General features: G+C 42.7%; 1 long non-coding RNA gene across 2 annotated transcripts in view; it reads right to left on the bottom strand.

Annotated features, from left to right (window-relative positions):
* The window catches only part of LOC114906574, a 58,514-nt gene extending 36,221 nt beyond the window's left edge, over positions 1-22,293 (bottom strand). For both annotated transcript variants that reach the window (XR_003796447.1, XR_003796448.1), the window contains exons 1-4: positions 22,100-22,293; positions 16,112-16,245; positions 12,623-12,698; positions 6,415-6,514 (exon numbers count right to left, since the gene is read on the bottom strand). This is a non-coding gene — a long non-coding RNA (uncharacterized LOC114906574). The remainder of the gene's footprint in view (positions 1-6,414; positions 6,515-12,622; positions 12,699-16,111; positions 16,246-22,099) is intronic.
* Positions 22,294-22,391: the final 98 nt, after the last annotated feature.

The following is a 22,391-nucleotide window of genomic DNA, read 5'->3' as shown; positions in this document are numbered from 1 at the left end:
ATTGTAAAGCAATTATACTCCAATAAAGACGTTAAAAAAAAAAGAGAGAGAGAGAGAGAGAGAGAGATTTGTCTAGGACCACACAACTGATCCAGGACCAGAACCCAGTTTTCCTGATTTCCAGTCCAGTGCTTTACCACATTTTAGTGGTATTCAGTCCTATTCAGTAGTTCTACTGCCATAAGAATCATCCCCAAAGAAGGTGGATGCGTTAAATTTCCAAATTAGCAACCATCCCTTGGTGAAGCACGTTAAGGGCCAGCACAGGGGAGGGAGGCAAGAGGCTCAGCCAAGGCAGCACAATTGCAAGGGCTAAGTGAGACATGTTTCTGACTGCTTTACAGGCTCTGCAGCCTCACTGCTTCTTTGCTTTGAGCCAAGTCAATCACGCTCTGTGTCATGGGGTGGGGGGTCAGGCAGGGAGAGGAGTGAACAAAACAGACTTTCCTGCCGGCAGAGGTGCGTGGCCAGACTATTAATCGACCAGCGAAAGGAAGGAGGTAATTGCAGATGCATATGACGGCAGCAGAAAGCCCTGGCCCGACCAGCATCCCTCCCACCCAAGGCCTGCCAGTTCACAGCAGCCGGTCAGAAAGCTCATGGCCATGAGAACGGGATAGGTTGCCAGAGTGGAATATGCACATCAGCCTCTGTGCCCTGCCCAGACTTCTGACTCAGAGGTGGTGACGAAGAGGCTGGGCTGGTCCAGCAGCACAGTGAACCCAGACAACAGGCTGGCAGTGACTTCTTTGAGGACCGAAATCACTTCCTGTTTGGGAACCCCAAACCCTGAGCTGCACTCCCACACAGCTCGGGCCTCCACAGAGGATCACAGGTGGCTTCTAGGCCAATCGCAAAAATGTCAGAAAAAGCCTAGAGGTAGTTAAGGGAGCCTTAGATAAAGTCTGAAATGCGACGCCTCTACTGAGTACTAAATCCGAGAATGAATGAATTCAGGATTCAAATCACATTCTTACTCAATGCCTGAATCACTCTCACAAAACAAGACTGAGATTCAGCTCCTCTCAGCGCTTCAAATCCTCACTATAAAAAAGCATTATATTGTCATCACAGGAAATACCCCATAATTCTAGCTTAGGTGAGGTATGGCAGAGTTAGAAATAACTGGATTTGTACAGATAAGGGAATCGTATCCTTTAAACACCAAAACATTTAAACAGTATCTTTGATGACATGAAATATACGTGTATATATTACACGCTTCCCAGATTTCTTAATTCACTCGATGTTCTTCCGGCTAACTCAGAGTAATCAGAATCAACATGCTTTATTATGTTATGCCATTTTGTTTTTCTGTCTCTTTTCAGGATATCAGGCCTTCAGCCAGCACTTCCTCTGTCAGTATCTCTGAGCTTCTTCCCCCCCATCCCCCACTCCAACATCTCTTCCTGTTGCTTCTAATCTGTACAGCTAGGAACCAGATTACAAAACTCTTTATAGCTACGTTATAAGCAAGGCACTAGAAAATAAAGTGCCTTGGGGAATAAAGTTTGTGGCTTTAGTGCTATCTCTGTGTGTTTGAGGGAGTTTGTGGCTATTTCTTCTTTCCAGGTTTGGGGAAAATTTCCAGAGAACAGAAGTTGCCAGAAACCTGGCCTGGGGTTAAGTGCTGTGCTACTGAATATTTGCCTGGGATCAGGCCAGGCCTCAAAATCCCCTGTGCCCACACCAACTCCCTGGCTCAGACAGCTCTGAGTGACAGAAAATTGGGAAGAATAACCAAGAATAAACATGAGGCCGTGCCAGATTCTTCTTTCAGAAAGTGAAGTGCTGACAAAGTAAGGGCTTGGGGAATCTGCTCTAACCTCCAACAGAGGAGCATCTCTGCACTATCCCCAAAACTGTGAAGCACTGAGGAAATTAAAAAGGTGAATTCTCAGAACTAGAACAAAAAAATCTTAAAATTTGTATGGAGACAAAAAAGACCCCGAATAGCCAAAGCAATCTTGAGAAAGAAAAACGGAGCTGGAGGAATCAGGCTCCCTGACTTCAGACTATACTACAAAGCTACAGTAATCAAGACAGTATGGCACTGGCACAAAAACAGAAATATAGATCAATGGAACAGGATAGAAAGCCCAGAGGTAAACCCAGGCACCTATGGTCAAGTAATCTATGACAAAGGAAGCAAGGATATACAATGGAGAAAAGACAGTCTCTTCAATACGTGGTGCTGGGAAAACTGGACAGCTACATGTAAAAGAATGAAATTACAACACTCCCTAACACTATACACAAAAATAAACTCAAAATGGATTAAAGACCTAAATGTAAGACTGGACACTGTAAAACTCTTAGAGGAAAACGTAGGAAGAACACTCTTTGACATAAATCACAGCAACATCTTTTTTTACCCACCTCCTAGAGTAACGAAAATAAAAACAAAAATAAACAAATGGGACCTAATGAAACTTAAAAGCTTTTGCAGAGCAAAGGAAACCATAAACAAGACCAAAAGACAACCCTCAGAATGGGAGAAACTATTTGCAAATGAAGCAATGGACAAGGGATTAATCTCCAAAATATACAGACAGTTCATGCAGCTCAATATCAAAAAAACAAACAACCCAATCCAAAAATGGGCAGAAGACCTAAATACACATTTCTCCAAAGAAGATATACAGATTGTCAACAAACACACGAAAGAATGCTCAACATCACTAATCATTAGAGAAATGCATATCAAAACCACAATGAAGTATCACCTCACACCGGTCAGAATGGCCATCATCAAAAAGTCTACAAACAATAAATGCTGGAGAACATGTGGAGAAAAGGGAACCCTCTTGCACTGTTGGTGGGAATGTAAATTGATACAGCCACTATGGAGAACAGTATGCAGTATGGAGGCTCCTTAATAAACTAAAAATAGAACTACCATACGACCCAGCAATCCCACTACTGGGCATATACCCTGAGAAAACCATAATTCAAAAAGACACATGCACCCCAATGTTCATTGCAGCACTCTTTACCATAGCCAGGTCACAGAAGCAACCTAAATGTCCATCGACAGATGAATGGATAAAGAAGACATGGCACATATATACAATGAACTATTACTCAACCATAAAAAGGAATAAAATTGGGTCATTTGTAGAGACGTGGATGGATCTAGAGCCTGTCATACAGAGTGAAGGAAGTCAGAAAGAGTAAAATAAATATCGTATATACATGGAATCTAGAAAAATGGTACAGATGAACCTGTTTGCAAGGCAGAAATAGAGACACAGACGTGAAGAACAAACGTACGGACACCAAGCAGGGAGGGTGGGGTGGGATGAATTGGGAGATTGGGATTGACATATATACACTATTATGTATAAAACAGATAACTAATGAGAACCTGCTGTATAGCACAGGTAACTCCACTTAACGCTCTGTGGTGACCTAAATGGAAAGGAAATCCAAAAAAGAGGGGATATATGTGTACATACAGCTGATTCACTTCTCTGTACAGCAGAAACTTACACAACATCGTAAAGCAACTATACTCCAATAAATAAATAAGTAAATAAAACACGTGCGTACACAGATTTTACCAGAAAAATAAAAATAAATAAACATAAAAAGGTGAATTCTCATGCTTAGGCAGATCCAGAGAGAAACCCAATGACATAAAAAAATGCACTAATCAATTTTTAAGCACATGATACCTTATTGTTAACTACAGGCACTACATTGTACTGCAGACCTCTGGAGCTTTCTCATCTTGTACTATATATCTGTAACTTTATACCTATTGAACACCAACCCCCTCCCCATATCCCCATCCCCCCATCCCCTGGCAACCACCATCCTTACTTTTGACTATTTTAGATGCCTCATATAAGAGGAATCATGCAGTACTTGTCCTTCTGTGACTGACTTAGTTCACTTAGCATAATGTCTTCTAGGTCCATTCACATGTCCAAACTCACCAAATTATACATATATTATTTGCAGTTTTTTACATACCAATTACACCTCAGTGAAGCTGGAGAAAAAATAACTAAGCCATGGGCTCTACCTTCCAGCAAAACAAAAATGCACTAAACAGAAGTAAGGTAAATAAAGTGAATTTTGAAGTTTCTTAACTATGGTAATACTTGAGACCCTTGAGGTCTTTCTTTAAAATCCTGGGAGAAAAACAACACATGCAATTTATAATGTAGTACCAATAGCCATCATGTGTTCCATGTTTTTACAATTTAGAAACCATTTTCATAGTCAATACTTCATTTGATAAACTGCAGAGAAGGCCATTCTCTCTCGCATCCTCAGCCATCACTTGTTACTTTAAGAAGCAACATTTGAAATTTTCTACTGTCTATATTATTGACAGCTAAATCCCCACTGTGTCCACATCCTCTGTAGACGAGGATTACCACAGGGTCCTGCTGGGAGAGCTGGGTCAGGCCCCAAAGGCCCAGCTACGCATAAGATATAAAAGGAGGATGGCCTAGATGCTGGGGTCCCTGCCTTCTGGGGACCTATAACCTCAGAGTCCTGCCTCTGCCAGACCATTGACACCCACACGATGCAGAGCAGTCTCCTTCAGCCTGTCCCAGTGTCCTTTTTAGCCCAGGATGGAGGTCATAATGCAGAATCCACAGGTCAGCATTTGATTACTTTGGCCTGGACATCAAACAACCAGCAGGATGATGACAAGGTTCATCTCTGAAACTTGATTTGACCATTCTTAAGGTAGAAGGGATAAAACTTGCCTCTACCTAGTTCCCAGATATTTGGAGATGATAAATGAAGTACTACAATGACATATTTTAGTTTTCAAGGTGAATTACTTTGAAGTCCTTGGAAAGATCACAGAAGGCTGAGAGAGTCTAACTGGCTCAAAGTTAAGTATCTTCGATCACTTACCAGTTTTACTAGAAATCATACACAACATCTCAAACTAAAGATATGGAAAAGAGAAAAAAGCTTAGGTTTTGATATTGGGAAGTAGGAGGAAACTTAGTGAGGAAAGTGTCAATCAACAGCAGGAGTATGAAACAGGAAGAGGAGGACATGAAAAAGTCAAAGTGAAGAATTAAAATTTTGTTTCTGGGAAAGAAAGGGGGGAATGTAAACAGCAACCATCGAACGATGTTCTCCCATAAAGAAAACACAAAGAAATTTTTTAAAGTGGTTCAATCTGGAATAACTGATAAGCAATTAAAAATACATCATAAAGGACATAATGCTTATATGTGTGAAATAAATTTAAATGGAAAACTCCAACCAAAGTGAATGCTGTACCTGAGTCTTAGAAATCTTTTAACCATAATGAGTTTGGCAGTGATTCTAGAAGGTAAGGGGATGTGATTTGTATCTCAGAACTGTCTATTTGGGTGAGTCTCATCCAGATTCAAGCTAACAAGACCCACACAGAGTATCGCAGTGAAGCCAAAGGAGAGAAAGGAAAAACTAACCATCCTGCCCCTCTTTCAGATACAGCCCTGCCTAACCCCTACCTCCTTATGTTGCTGCCCCTTCACACCCTTCTAAGCCAACCAGTTAACCAGCCAAGCAGTCACCCTGTGGCTAACTTACTTTCATCTGGTCTAGGGCCTACCCTGCAGAAAGACACACATGCCGGAGGCAAGGAAGCTGAGCTGCAATTCTGGCAGATGTGCACTCCCTGGATTGGTCTACACTGATTCCAGCCACCCCCTTCCTCTGGAAGACACTAAAGGCAGTAAGAGTAAACTATTATTTCCTTAGTTTCCTCACGCCTGTGATTCCAAGGGAAAATAACAACAACAGAAGAAAACTGTTGCAAGGGCTGGGCAGCCGAAGTCACCAAGTACCACAGGATCCGTTTTTATACACACACACACACACACACACACATACACTCTAGTATACTCTAGTGGTTATGGTTCAGCTAAACACGCTAAGTCAAGACAGGAGAAGGCAACCACTTTTTTACTCTCAGGTCCCTTCTGGGAATTTGGTCCTCACTTCTAGTGAGAAATCTGGAAATGGCTCTACTGGTCATCCTCCTCCTGGGAGAAGGACCATCTTAACTGTGGAAAACTTGGCTTTGGGAGGGGAGTGAGTTCCCTATCTCAGTGATACTCCTGGACACTGGGGGAATTCTGCTCCCTCAATCTTGTCAGAGGGTTTGCCGTAAATTAATTTATGGTGACTCAACCCTGGGGCAGTAGGACCACTAGAGACATGGACAGCCTGCCCCAACCTTGTGAGAACTTCATAAACACAACTCTTGCACTTTCTCATCAAACACTCCCTCAGTTCCAGTCAGACCTGGAACCTGGGACTAGAGTGACAAAGGTGTCTGACCTGGGGGCAATTCTTCTGTTCATATGAGTGTGACTCTCAGGACAGAGCAGAAGTGAGAATGTGTGCTTCATGGTGAGCGACGAGGGAGGACAAGGAAAAGGACTGTACCTGTCAAACAGGTGAGCGCTGCCCGTCCTGTCCCCTTTCCTTAGATAAAACAAGCGCTGTCTGTCAGGTTGGAGAGCTGGTTTGGTCTTCACAGTCCAGGCTGTTACAGAATTAGAAAATCAGCATCACTCATACATTCCCTGAGAGTGGGGTGGGAAGTTAAGGGTCAGTTGGTACCCAGGGGATGTAGCAGAGACTGTTAACAGCCACCAAATACACCAAGTATGCTTCTACGTACCCCTTGCAGTTAGATTGGGGCGAAGTGATTGGTTCCTGCCACTGAAATATGTGAAGTGATGTGTGTCAGGGCTGGGATGAGGCAACTAAGGCATACGGGTTTCCAGCTGTCTCTTCCTCTGCCATGATGCCCCTGGAGGTCACGTGTGCCAGATGGCATTGCAACAAGATTAAAGAGAGCCAACCAGTCTGCATCAAACCTTATTTACGTGAGCAACAAATAATCCTGTGTTGTTTATTTGTTACTGCGTCAGAGTCTACCCTATCCTGACTAATACAGGAGCCAAAGTAGCGGCCCATCCCCAATGCCAGAGACTTTAGTGCACTAAGTTTAACCTAGTCACACTTACTCACAAACTCTAAGAGGATTATTGGATCTCACATGTTTTCCAAGACTTTCTTCAACAAAACATTGTCTCTGAGGGAGGATGGTTCAGCCTAAAACAGTAACTTCAAGTGTAAAGGCCACCTTTCCCAAGACATGTGTCTTCAAAATATCATAAAGCATCCAAAACTCATTCAATGGCTCATGAAATCTCTTCCCAGGCACCTATAACCTCCTGCTGTTTCCCATTTTACTAACACCCCTGGACACAAATGCTGGCTTATAGCCTCTATAAACAGAAGTTCCTCATAAGTTCAGGTTCCCATAAAAATCAAACAAGAGAAAAGTGAAAAAAGAGCCACCAGTAAGTTTCTCTCTGTCGAGACCATCTCAGTTTCGTGAGGGCCCTGGTTCAATTCACTTTTCAAGTTTGGAATAGGAAAAAAGAGGAGCTTCCCTCACTCATTGTCTCTAAAATGTCTGGATCCCTCTTGGAGAGCCAGCAAGGCCAGCATGAGGTAGGAGGCACATCGCTTTAGAGCTTGAACTCAAAGGGCTGGGGATGCTTCTGGCTGGGCACTATTCACAAGCTGCTGAAAGCCCTACCTTTCAGAGCACCTACCAACTCAGATGACAAGGACCCTGTATATGACTACTTGTTGTACGTGACCAAAACGTGTCTTTAAAAACACGTCTTTCAAAGGCAGGTCACATTATCAGTGTAAGTTTGAGAAATTACACACATATATTTTTCTCGGGCTGGGACTGGATGGAAATGTTCATGTATTCATCTCCTAAGAGAAGGCCTGTCTGGTGGTTAGGGGCTGCACGAAAGCCACGGCCTGGGCCCGTGCTCCGCACCCAGAATCTTCTGGCGGGAGGGGATGGTCAGAGAAGTACTTACTCTCTGACCCAGAAGGCCTCTTCTGAGCATTGCCCAATGCTCCTGTTATACAACATGCAAAATAAATAACCAACCTTAAAAGTCAGGCAGCCAAAACTCTACTCAATAATAAGCCCTTTTACAAGCTGCTTATCACTTGCCAAAATCAGCTCCAGAGGAACACCAGGAACTCTGAATTCTATTGTTCTTATGAACTACTTGGGGAATATAGACAAGCTTCACTGGCTTTATTGGTTTTCTAAGAGACAAAAGACAAAGGTTTTCATCTACCCATACTCTGACCTTGATCTCAAGAATGCAAATACAGCCCCATCCCACCATCTCAGAGAGGTCCCTATTACTAGTGTGAGTTAGAAAGGGGTCCTGATCTTTTCCTAGAAAACACACCGCTCTCTGCTTTCCCTCTCACCTGATTGTTGGGGTGAGGAAGGGAAGATAAATGCCAACCTTTTCAGAAAATTCACTGGGAGGGAGGGAGAGGGCAGGACAGAGACACCTGGAATGCGGTCTTCTGCCTGCGAGGGCTCTCTGGCTTAACTACAAAAGGAAAGAGGAGTTTTGCTCAAGGAAAACTGTTCAAAACCATTTTTGGTACACTTAGGTTGGCCTGATGATACGTTGTTGTTGGCCCAGAATGGTTTCTCTGGGTTTCCAAATACACGGTGGAGCCTCTCGTTAAGGGGTCTTGTTAAAGAAATTGATGGCAGAAATCTGTTATAAAACTCATTTCTGATGAACCACAAAAGGGATTTTGATACCCATGTGGCATTCTTATTCCAGGATCCTCAACCCACAGATGCAAAGCTCAGGATGTACCTGCTCTAGAAAACCTTACTGCCCTCCCATTTCCCCTCATTGCTCCCTTCCTCTGCCAGGCTCTACACATACTGACTTGTTGCCTTCACTAGCTGAGAGGTTTTCTTAGAGCAGGAACCAAGCCGTACTCCCCTCTGCATCTCTATTGTCTAGCACAGTCCACGGAACATGGTACGTGTTTATTAAATCATTTAATTAATGATAAGATTAACAATAAATATAGTTAATATCCAAATGTTCAGTAACCGTGTTTAACTTCCTATATTTTTTCTCATTTTCCAGATGAAGAAGCTGAGGCAATGAGGGGTTAAGAAGCTAATAAGTGGCTAAGCAATGACACAAACTAGGCCATCAGGCCCTAGAACCTTCATTCTTAACCGCTACATGGAGCAGTACACAGCAATAAATAAGTGAGCTGATGAAAGGGCTATACACATATGAAACCGTTAAACGTGAACCTGGTTTAGTCACACAAAAATGTGTTAGGCACCTAGCACTCTGTGCCAAGCCCAGTGCTAACATAAGGGCATCATCTTATTCCTCAAGGAGAAGAGAGACAAATAACGAAAGCTTATTGAGCACTTACTACATGCTGGGCACTGTTCTAAGTACTTCACACATATTCTTTCCTCTTTACAAAATCCCCATGAGGGCACTACTACTACTATTATTTTATATTGAGATAAGACAGGTGAGAAACTGAGGCACAAGGAGAGTAAGCAATTTGCAAGAAGCACTATTTAAACCCAAGCAGCCTAGCTCCAGAGCCCGTGCTCTTATCCACTACACTGCTGCGTTTTCTGTTTGCAACCACACACAACTCAGCGTAACATGTGCGAGAAGAGAGAAAGAGAAAAAGTGGTATCGAAACTCAGGGAAGGAAATGGTTCATTTTGCCTGAGACGGGGCTCACAGAAGGCTCTGCAGAACAAGTGACACTTGAGCTGGGCCTTGAAGACATGAGAATCGGAAACAAGTTCAAATAAAAACAGGACATGGAGACCAGTAAAACTTGTATGTGTTTTCCAAGCCATCAGCACCAAAACACAGAGCTAAGAAGCAAGCCTGGCCCGACAATGGCTTCTGCTGCTGAGGTTACTTCTTGCTGCTGAGGAACAGGGATGTCATTCGTGGAACTGTGACCTGAATTTTTATGTCACTTTTCCCACTTGGTTCAAACTCTACCTAGGGTTTTGTCATGCTCACAGTATCTATAGAAATTTCTTTTCCTCTCCCTTCTCTAGATAATAAGAGATAATAATGTTTCTGGAAGCGGATCTACAGGCCGTCTTCAGTGTAACTGAGGCCAGGTCCTTCAAGGTTGGCAAAGGAGGCTGGAATCACCCAGTGGACAAGGGGGATGGCTAGAGCTCATGGCCCCAACCATTTCCACATGTGGAGATACTCTCCCTTTCCCTAACTGCAGAGGGTCTGAGTCCAGTTTTAGTAAAGGCTGCCCACGGGTTTCCTTAGAGTTTGTTCCAGTCAAACCCACTGGCAACTTCCCCTCCCTCAACATCTAGCTTCTCTGACGGTTACTGGCTACTATGCCCAGAAACGCATGTGACTACGGACTAGTGAACTCCAACGACCAGTGAGTACTCCTGGGGCAAACGTTCCATTATTTCTCCCATTCTGAGTTTATTTTTGTGGATGGTGTGAGGGAGTGTTCTAACTTGATTGGTTTACACGTGGCTGCCCAGCTTTCCCAGCACCACTTGCTGAAGAGACTGTCTTTTCCCCATCGTATATTCTTGCCCCCCTTTGTCGTAGATTAATTGACCATAGGTGCGTGGGTTTACCTCTGGGCTCTATTTCCCCCATTCTGATACCTTCTTTTGACCCCCTCTCCCACACACCATTCCAGTTACTGCCTCATCTCCCTCCTCTTCTTGACAGCAAACCTCTTCAAAAGATTTGTCTATATTCCCCGTGTACAATTTTTCTCTTCCCCTTCTCCCTTGAACCCACTCCAATCAAGCTTTTGTCCACTGAAAAGGCTTTTATCCGGGCCACTACTGGCCTCTATGTTGCTAGAGTCCACTGAATATTCTTGGTCCTCATCTTGCTTGGCCAACCAGAAGCACTTCTCACAGCTGATCATCCCCCCTTCCCAGAAGCACGTGGCTTCTTCACGTGGCTTCTGGGGCACCATTCTCTTCCGGTTTTCCTTCCATCTTCCTGGCCACTCCTTGTCAGTCTCCTTTGCAGGTTCCTCATTGTCTTCCAAACCTCTGGCTGTGGGAGTGCCCCAGGGCGGGGTCCATGGTCCCCTTCTCTTAAGTATCCTCACTCCCAGTGATTTCATCCATCTCACAGCTTTAAATACTATCTAGATGCCTATGACTCAAGAATGTTTATCTCCAGCCCTAACCACTCCTGTGAGTGCCAGGCTCATACATCCCACAGTTCACTCCTCATCTAAGTTAGACTTAGATGTCTAACTGGCATCTGAAATTCAACATATCCCAAAGTCAACTTCCAATATACTCCCAACCTTGTCTACCCACAGTCTTTATCGCTGCAGTTAGTGGCAACTCCATCGTTCCAGCTGCTCAGGATGAAAACCTTGGCATCGTCTCGAACAGAAACACTGTGTTATACAACTCCAGAGGGCACGAGCCACATTTTATGCAATGCTATTGGTGTTATGTAACATGGTGACCCTGTTTTCCTTGATTCCTCATTCACATCCCACATCTGATCTGTTAGCAAATCCAATTGGCTCTACCTTCAAGATATACCCCCAAATCCAACAACTTCTCCCAAATTCCACTGTTACCAGCCTGGCCCAAGCTTATCCCCTTAAACATAACGTATTATCCAAAAAACAAAAGTGATCCTTTTAAAACATGTCAGATCACACCATTCTAACTCAAAATCCCCCACTGCTTCCCATCTCACTCATAGTAAAAATCAAAGTTCTTACAATGGCCTTCAAGACCTTGCATTATTTGTTCTTTTTAGCACTTATCCCTATCTAATATACTACATATTATTATCTATCTAACTTACTTCTTATTATCTGTTGCCCACATATGAAATAAGCTCCATGAGGTCAGAGACTTGGTCGGTCTTGTTCACAGATGAAGCCTCAGTATCTATAACAATATCTGACACAAAGCATATGCTCAGTATGTATCTGTAGAAGAAATAAAAGATTGGGAAGAGGGAAATCTTTACACATGGGCCAGAATCATACCAGAACCCAATATAACAAGTGAAATGGCATTTGGGTCAACTGGTGCTGAGACCAAGTCAAGTCCCAAGAGATGTATGTGCAGTTCTTACTTCCTATTATTTGTTTTCCCGTTGCTTTGATATTTTGCCTGATGAGGTCTCCTTTCTTTTGCCTCTAAAGAAAAAAAAATTGACCTAGCTATAGTAAGGAGCTCCCCCTGGTGGAAGCAGCTCCATCAAAGGAATGGCAAAGAAAATCATAGAAAACAGGCTTTAAGTTACAAAGGAGATCGCTGGAGACAAAGGAGTGACTCCAGCATTTCACAGGAAAAGTCCTTACTAGAAACAAGAGAAACTAAAGGTTAGATTCAAGGTACATGGGGAAACTTATCAACTTATTCTACTGTGGAACCTCTTTTGCATCTGGTGATGAGAAAGAAAATAATTCATTTAAAGTTGAACAACCTAAGTACCTTCCCTCAAGGAATTTAAAATCTGGTAGAGGAGGTAAGTCATGAATACAAATAAGTACAGGGGCTTCCCTGGTGGTCCAGCGGTTAAGACTCCACGATTCCACTACAGGAGGCACAGGTTCAATCCCTGGTCAGGGAACTAAGACCCCACATGCCACTCAGCCAAAGCAAACAAACAAACAAAATAAACAAATAAGTACAAAGCAATGAGTATAACTGTGAAAGAGTGAATGGGGGCTAAATAAAAGGAATAAACTAAGAGCTATGACTTACCTAGGAAAAAGAAGGATTACTTTAGGCTGAGTAAATCCAGGAAGACAACTTGGAGGAGGTGGTTCTTGAGCTGAGCCTTGAAAAACAGACAAATTTTTATTGAGCGTAAATGTAGGGAAGGGCACATCATGTGGAAACCCAAGTTGACCAACGGAACCCTGTAAAGGTCACAATTTGAGTGACAACACAGAATTCAAACTCGTAAAAAGAGCAGAGAGGGATTCTCAAGAGAAAACTCCTTGGCAGAGGTAGACACAGGAGGGAACCAAAGAAAGCTCCTTTCCTTGTTTTCCCTTGGGTGAGAGGAACACTATTAAAAACTATAGAGGAGGGGCTTCCCTGGTGGCGCAGTGGTTGAGAGTCCGCCTGCCGATGCAGGGGACACGGGTTCGTGCCCCAGTCCGGGAAGATCCCACATGCCGCGGAGTGGCTGGGCCCGTGAGCCATGGCCGCTGAGCCTGCGCGTCAGGAGCCTGTGCTCCGCAATGGGAGAGGCCACAACAGTGAGAGGCCCGCGTACCGCACCAAAAAAAAAAAAAACTATAGAGAAAAAAAAGATAAAATACAATCTCCATGATAAATGGTCCAGCTTCCATACTAGAGGATTTAGAATCCACAAAACTAATGAAAAAGCCCATATAGACATGCAGGGTCTATTCTGTTCTATATTTTATCTGAAGGTAATGTGCAGAGAACATCCTTTTCAAATGAGGCTGGTCTCCCTTCTATTCCCTCCTGTGCAATGTCCTTCCTGTGGAGATGCCAAAATGCATGCTGAATCCATCCACCCCTCTCAATTTCCACTGCCATGCCCCTAGTCTGAGCCACCATCATCTCTCCCCTGGTCTAGTGCCACAGTCTCCTGACTGGTCCCCCCACTTATAGTCTGGCCCCTCTGTAAGCCACGCTGCACACGGCAGTCAGATCAACCTAGGGATATTTGGGGGTGAGGTAAATAACTCATGTTTCATTTTCTTTTTTTTTAAATTTATTTTTATTTATTATTTATTTATTTATTTTGCTGTGCCAGGTCTTAGTTGTGGCACGTGGCATCTTCATTGCTGCGTGTGGGATCTGTAGTTGAGGCAAGCGAACTCTTAGTTGTGGCCTGGGGGATCTAGTTCCCTGACCAGGGATCAAACCCGGGCCCCCTGCATTGGAAGCGTGGAGTCTTAGCCACTGGACCACCAGGGAAGTCCCTCATGCTTCATTTTCAACTTTTCATTTTGGAAGTACAGACAATGAAAAAAGTAGCAAAATAGCACAAAGAATTCTCATATACCTTTCACTCAGATTCTCCAAATGTTAACATCTTCCATAACCACAGTACAATATTATAAATCAGGAAATGAACATCCATACAACACTATAACCTAATCAACAGACTATTTGATTTTCTCCAATTGCCCCAACAATGTCCTTTTTCTAGTCTAGGATCACACCTGTCTCCTTCAGCTCCTTTAATCTGGCATAGTTCACTAGTCTTTTTTTTTTTTTTTTTTTGGTTTTTCATTACCATGACACTTTTGAAAAATACTGACTGGTTTCAATTTTGGGTTTGTCTGATGGTTCCTCGTGACTCAATTTAGATTATTTGTTTTGGCAAGAATACTACAGATGTGATGTTGTGTCCTTCTCAGTGCATCCTACCAAGAGGCACATGGTATCAGTTTGTTCCACAACTATTGATCTTAACTCTGATCATTTGGTTAATGTGGTGTCTGCCAGGTTTCTCCCCAGTGAAGTTACTATTTTGCCCTTTGTAACAAATAAGCATTTTGTGGGGAGATACTTTGAGACTATAAACATGTATACTGTTTTTCATCATACTTTTGTCCATTTTGTGGAGAAAAGGGAACCCTCTTGTGCTGTTGAGTGGGATTGTAAACTGGTGCAGCCACTATGGAAACAGTATGGAGGTGCCTAAAAACTTAAAAATAGAACTGCCACATGATCCAGCAATTTCACTTCTGGGTGTTTATGTGAAGAAAACAAAAACTCTAATTTGAAAAGATATATGCACGCCCATGTTCATTGCAGCATTTACAATAGCCAAGATATGGAAGCAGGGCTTCCCTGGTGGCGCGGTGGTTGAGAGTCCACCTGCCGATGCAGGGGACACGGGTTCGTGCCCCGGTCCGGGAAGATCCCACATGCCGCGGAGCGGCTAGGCCCGTGAGCCATGGCCGCTGAGCCTGTGCGTCCGGATCCTGTGCGTCCGGATCCTGTGCTCCGCAATGGGAGAGGCCACAACAGTGAGAGGCCCGCGTACCGCGAAAAAAAAAAAAAAAAGATATGGAAGCAATCTAAGTGTCCATCGACAGATGAATGGATAAAGAAGATGGGGTGTATACAAAAACAGACACACACACACACACACACACACACACACACACACACACTGGAGTATTACTCAGCCATAAAAAAGAATGAAGTTCTGCCATTTGCAGCAACGTGGATGGACCTAGAGAATATTATGCTAAGTGAAATAAATCTGACAGAGAAAGACAAATACTGTATGATCTCACTTACATGTAGAATGTAACAAACAAAACAAAAACAGACTCACAGATACAGAAAACAAACAGGTAGTTACCAAAGGGGAGGAGGGTGGTGGGAGCAAAATAGGAGACGGGAATAAAGAGGAACAAGCCTCCGGTTATAAAGTAAATAAGTCACAGGGATGTAATATACAGCATAAGGAATATGGCCCATAATATGTAATAACTTTGTATGGGGACAGATAGTTACCAGACTTATCACGGTGATCATTTCATAATGTATGCAAATGTCAAGTCACTCTACGGTACAACTGAAACTAACATAATATTGCATGTCAACTATATTTCAATTTAAAAAAAGAATTCCAATCTTGTAAGTAACTTAGATTCATCTGAAATTGGGAACACTGGCACATGCTCATAAATCTCAGAAGAGAATGAAGTTTATAAATTACAACATCAATTTATTAATTTAACTGTTAAGTGGGCACTCTTTCCCCACAGGCTTGCCTACTAAGACAGTTTTCTGGTGAGCCTACAACAGGGATCCACAAACTTTTCCTTTTAAAGGGCCAGCTAGTAAATTTTTTTGATTTTGTGGGTCATATACTCACATCTGTCACAATTACTCAACTCTGCCACTGCGGGGCAAAAGCAATGATAGACAATAAGTAAACAAAGAAGTATGGCTGTGTTGCAATAAGACTTTATTTACAACAATAGACGTCAGGGTTTCTAGAGCCCTGGCCTAAAATAAGAATAAGAGGAGTAGTAGTTACATGATTCAAATGCTTGATCACATCAGGCTTTTGTAGCCTGATGTGTCCATCAATGGAGGAGATAAACCTGTCTCCGCTATCAGATTAGACACACTGCTTAGCTGGACACTGCCAATGTTTGCCTCTCTAGTCCTCCTTTTTAAATGCCAGCCACACTTCAAAAATCCCACCCCATCCTAAAGCCTTGAGTATAAGAAAGCTCTACTTACCAGTAAAACTCTCAGGGAAATGCCAGCAGCCTCAGTTTACATTCTGCAGCTATTTCACGGAGAAAACCTTGATCCTTTGTTACCTTCGGGGTGGGGCGGGGGGAAGAGCACCCTCCATTCTTACTTGTGTTCCCCTGGAAAAAAAGTGACAGATTTGGCAATATTAATACTTATAAGAGGCACTAGTGTGTAAGCTCCATGAAGAGAGAGATTACTTTTCAAATGAGAAAGAATCTCTTATTTTTACAAAAGCAGTGTATGTTTGTTCATTGTGGAAAATTAGAAAACAAAAATTAATAGAAACATTACATTTCTACCACCCAGAAATTACCACTGTTAACAGCTTAGTATATATCCTTCCAGATCTTTTTCTAAGTATATATAATATGTATATGTACTTCCTACCAAAATGAGGTAATGCATGTGCATAATGCTTTTTCTCAACTAACGACCTCCACCATTCCACGTTAAGAAGTTTTCATCTCATCTAAGACCCATCCATATTCATATCCGCTTACTTTTCCCCAAAATGTCCTATAAAGCTAGTCTGTTCAAATTAAGATCCAACCTCAGACCACACATTGCAAGCTAAGTCTCTTTTCATTTAGAACAGTATCCTTTTTTCAGGACAGGAATTTTGTTTCCCAATGTATCCTCAATGCCTTTAACAGTTCTCGGTACACAGGAGTAGATCAAATATTTGCGTAATTAAGTAATTAATAAAAGACTTAGGAGATGGGGGGCTTTCGCCCTCGAGCTTATCTCAACCACCCATACCCTTTATCTTCACTTTATAGATAATAAAAATCAAGGCCAGAGAAGTAAAGGGACTTCCCAAGGTCACCCAGCAAGTACATGGCAATTTCTCGGTTTCTTCTGTTAAACCAGGAGTTGGCAAACTTTTTCTGTGAAGGTCAGATAGTAAATATTTTAGGCTATATGGGCCAAGAAGCAAAATCGAGGATATTATGTAGGTACTTATATAGTGACAGAAAAAAAATTCCATAAATTCTTTACTGATGAAACTCAAAATATAATAATAATTGATTATACGGTTTTGTAATACAGGTCTACTAATGAAAAAATGGAATTGAAGAATAATATTTTGTTTTATTGTGGTTGAAACTTAGTGTTCCCTATCATCAAACTGATTGTAAATGTTCATCTGAAAAAACATTCTTAGCTGCCAGGTCATAGTGTGCCAACCTCTGTCCTATACTATGCTGCTTGTCTGTGATTTGGCTTTTTCTTTGAAAGTTTGAATGAAAATAACATTCTTCCTGATTGACGGTTGTAACTGGGTTCTGGCTTATTGAAGTTATATGGTATGAAAATACCAATGAGGAAAACAACTCCTTGGCTGCTCCTTTAAAATGTATATCTTGTCTTACTTCCGTTACTCTGGTACCTAACTGTTGGTAATGACTGTCTTCTTTCATTTAAATGGTAAGGTAGGTTGCACTGACTGTGGCTTTCACGATTAACCATGTGATAATATTAAATGGGGCTGGGACTTCCCTGGTGGCGCAGTGGTTAAGAAACCGCTTGCCGGGCTTCCCTGGTGGCGCAGTGGTTGAGAGTCCGCCTGCCGATGCAGGGGACACGGGTTCGTGCCCCAGTCCGGGAAGATCCCACATGCTGCGGAGCGGCTGGGCCCGTGAGCCATGGCTGCTGAGCCTGCACGTCCGGAGCCTGTGCTCCGCAACGGGAGAGGCCACAACAGTGAGAGGCCCGCGTACTGCAAAAAAAAAAAAAAAAAAGAATCCGCCTGCCAATGCAGGGGACACGGGTTCGAGCCCTGGTCCGGGAGGATCCCACATGCCACGGAGCAGCTAAGCCCCTGCGCCACAACTACTGAGCCTGCACTCTAGAGCCAGTGAGCCACAACTGCTGAGCCCGCGTGCCACAACTACTGAAGCCTGCGCGCCTAGAGCCCATGCTCCGCAACAAGAGAAGCCACTGCAGTGAGAAGCCCGTGCACTGCAACGAAGAGCAGTCCCTGCTCGCTGCAACCGGAGAAAGCCTGCGCGCAGCAACGAAGACCCAGTGCAGCCAAAAATAGATAAATACATAAATAAATAAATAAAAATATTAAATGGGTCTGACTGAGAAATCGCTGCAAGTGAGGATGGTGATTGTTTGGCCTATGTCAAGGCTGATAATTTTTCTTCTAAAATAAAAATATGCTATGCTATTTAAAGATATAGAGGTAAATATCCAAAGAGTTAAAAGAACAGAAACTATTGGTTTGGGGGAAGCAGGGAATGGGGAGGAAAGCTGGGGACTCCTCTTTTTAAAAATAGCCAACGTTGTAGAAGTATTTGACTTTTTAAAACTATGTACATGTGTAATTTTGATAAAAATACACAAAAGAAAACCAAGGCACATTAAAGCACCTTCTAGAAAAGGCTTTTTTAATACCTTCCTGTACACAAAAACAAACTCAAAATGGCTTAAAGGCTTAAATATAAGATATGACACCACAAACTCCTAGAAGAGAACATAGGCAAAACATTTTCTGACATAAATCATAGCAATATTTTCATAATTCAGTCTCCCAAGGCAAAAGACATAAAAGCAAAAATAAACAAATGGGATCTAATCAAACTTACAAGCTTCTGCACAGCAAAGGAAACCATAACAAAACAAAAAAGACAATCTACGGACTGGGAGAAAATATTTGCAAACAAAGGATTAATTTCCAAAATACACAAACAGCTCATACAACTCAGTATCAAAAAAACAAACAACCCAATCAAAAAAATGGGCAGAAGACCTAAATAGACATTTCTCCAAAGAAGACATACAGATGGCCAACAGGCACATGAAAAGATGCTCCACATCGCTAATTGTCAGAGAAACACAAATCAAAACTACAAAGAGCTATCACCTCACACCGGTCAGAATGGCCATCATCAAAAAATCTACAAATAATAAATGCTGGAGAGGGTGTGGAGAAAAGGGAAGCCTCTTGCACTGTTGGTGGGAATGTAAATTGGTGCAGCCACTATGGAAAACAGTCTGGAGGTTCCTTTAAAAACTAAAACTAGATTTACCATATGATCCAGCAATCCCACTCCCGGGCATATATCTGGAAAAAAACATAATTCGAAAAGATACATGCACGTCAATGTTTATAGTAGCACTATTTACAATAGACAATAGCCAAGAAATGGAAGCAACCTAAATGTCCACCGACAGATGAATGGATAAAGAAGATGTGGTACATATATACAATGGAATATTACTCAGCCATAAGAAAGAATGAAACATTGCCATTTGCAGCAACGTGAATGGACCTAGAGAATACCATACTAAGTGAAGTAAGTCAAACAGAGAAAGACAAATATTACATGATATCAAATATATGAAATCTAAAAACAATGATACAAATGATACAAAACAGAAACAGACTCACAGACATAGAAAACAAGCTTATGGTTACCAAAGGGGAAAGTGGGGGGAGGGGTAAATTAGGAATATGGCATTAACAGATACCTACTACTACCTATAAAATAAATAAACAATAAGGACTTACTGTATAGAGCAGGGAACTATATTCAGTATCTTGTAATAACCTATATTGGAAAAGAATTTGAAAAATATATAACTGAATCACCCTGCTGTACACCTGAAACTAACATAATATTGTAAATCAACTATACTTCAATTTAGAAAAGAATACTTTCCTCCATCCTCCCCCCCCAGACTAGGTTAGGTGTCCCTCTTCTCTGCTCCCCATAGCATCCCTTGCTCAGCGCCATCAGAACACTTAACACACTGTACTGTAATTATCTGTTTCTCTACCTGTCTCCCTGAAGGGACTATATATGAGCTCCTTGCAAGGAGGGACCATGTATTATTCATTTGAGCTCCTAGATTAAAATATTAAAATAGGTATCCATTAAAGTGAAGTGAAACTAGCTAAATACCACTCAGTCTGGGCAAATTAACATCACAATGAGATACCAAACAAAAAGACAAAACAAGTGTTGGTGAGTATGTGGAGAAATTGGAACCTTCATACATTTACCGACGGGAATGTTAAATGATACAGCCACTTTAGAAAACAGTCTGGATATTCCTAAAGAAGTTAAACATGCAGTCACCTTATGACCCAGAAATCCCACTCCTAGACCAGGGAACAAGTGAACATGGTCCTTGCCCTTTCCAGTGTAGAGACAGAGAATGAACCCAAGCTTATAGGGCAGTGTGTTAAGTGCTATGACAGAGGTCTGCTAAGGGCACTATGGCAGCACCTGAGCAGGGCAGTGAAATCAAGAGAATTGAAAACATATGTCCTCACAAATGTTCACAATAGGATTACCCATGATAACCAAAAAGTGGAAATAAATGTCCATCAACCGATAGATGGATAAATAAATGCGGTATACCCATTCCATGGAATGTTATTCCGCCATGCACACATATATACAATGGAATATTACTCAGCCATAAAAAGAAACGAAATTGAGCTATTTGTAATGAGGTGGATAGACCTAGAGTCTGTCATACAGAGTGAAGTAAGTCAGAAAGAGAAAGACATATACCGTATACTAACACATATATATGGAATTTAAGAAAAAAAAATGTCATGAAGAACCTAGGGGTAAGACAGGAATAAAGACACAGACCTACTAGAGAATGGACTTGAGGATATGGGGAGGGGGAAGGGTAAGCTGTGATGAGGCGAGAGAGTGTGGCATGGACATATATACACTACCAAGCATAAGACAGATAGCTAGGGGGAGGCAGCCGCATAGCACAGGGAGATCAGCTCGGTGCTTTGTGACCGCCTGGAGGGGTGGGATAGGGAGGGTGGGAGGGAGGGAGACGCAAGAGGGAAGAGATATGGGAACATATGTATATGTATAACTGATTCACTTTGTTATGAAGCAGAAACTAACACACCATTGTAAAGCAATTATACTCCAATAAAGATGTAAAAAAAAAAAGCAATGAGGTACTGAAACATGCTACAGCATGGATGAACCTGGAAAACATCATGCTAAGTGAAAGAAGCCATTCACAAAAGACCACATATTGTAAAATTCCATTCACATGAACTGTTCAGAAAAAGCAACTATAGAGACACAGGGCAGTTACATGGTTGCTTAGGACTAGAGGTAGGAGGAGAGATTAACTACAAAGAGTCTTTTGGGAATTTGGGGAGGGGTGATAAAAATGCTCTACAACTGGATTCTGGTGATGGTTACACAACTCCATAAGTTTAGTAAAAACAAGTGTACATGTAAAATGATTGAATTTAATGGTATGCAAAGTATAAAGGCTCTTTTTTTAAAAATATCCCTCAATCTATTATTTAGTTTCTCTCTAAATTAACTTTTTTCCTCCATGACACGACCTGGTAAGAACTGTGGTAAATGAAGTTTCTGAGGCATTTTTGTCAGTTGGGGTTTGGGGCTGTGCTGACAGAAACATCAAAGTCAGCCTCTCTGAATATTGCGTGATGAGGTGTACAATGCGTTTCCGGTTGGGTGATCCCAGTGTGTAATCTGGACAATCCGTGGTCTGCCAGTTTAAGTGTGAGTGCGCCAGGCCCCTACTCCAAGCAATAAACTGTAGTCAGGTAACAAATTCACTTCTTACAACTCTCAAGCCTTGTTCACAACCAGGTGAATTGTTCTATTACAGCATATCTGTGAAAATGTTAGTGGTTTTTGTTTGTGTGTTTGGGGTTTTTTTTGGCAATTTGGTCAGTGCTTACTAGGCAAGGATGTCCTGCCAGAACAGCTGATAGATACTAACTCCACCCCTCCAGACCCGCCCCCTGGGATACTCCAGAGGAAAGCACACCTATCTAAGGGCGATGGGGGAGGTGCCAGGGGATGGAACAGCACCTCTCCGAGCTAGGGGAAAGGCTGGGACCGAGTCCCTCCTTCTTTGCGTTGCGGAATGGGCAAAAACTGCCACAAAGTAAGGGTGAGGTGTCTCCTCCCAGGGCCTCCTGGTGCCCGGGGAACTCACGCGTCTTCTTGCAGGGTCGCCAGGAGGTTACAGTTAACTGCGCCCAGACCTCAGTCGCTTTCGCCGCTACGGTCCCACCGTGTGGTCCGCGCACAGCGAAAGAAGGCGATGGAGGAAGACAAGCAGCCTGAGCAGGCTTGCAGCCGTCCGGAATTCCAAGCCGCCGTCCCCTACGCCCCAGCGCTCGGCTCCCTGACCACGTGACCGCCACCCCTCCCCGCACGCGCGATTATGTCTTGGCGCCCCCTGGTAGCCGGAAGCGGGCAAAACCGGCGCTGTTATCACCAGCTGG

Source organism: Monodon monoceros, unplaced genomic scaffold (assembly GCF_005190385.1).
Source record: "Monodon monoceros isolate NGI ecotype Baffin Bay Population unplaced genomic scaffold, NGI_Narwhal_1 Super_Scaffold_22, whole genome shotgun sequence".
Classification (NCBI taxonomy): Eukaryota; Metazoa; Chordata; class Mammalia; order Artiodactyla; family Monodontidae; genus Monodon; species Monodon monoceros.
Note: the sequence above shows the minus strand (reverse complement) of the source record. Positions and strands in the feature narration are given on the sequence as shown.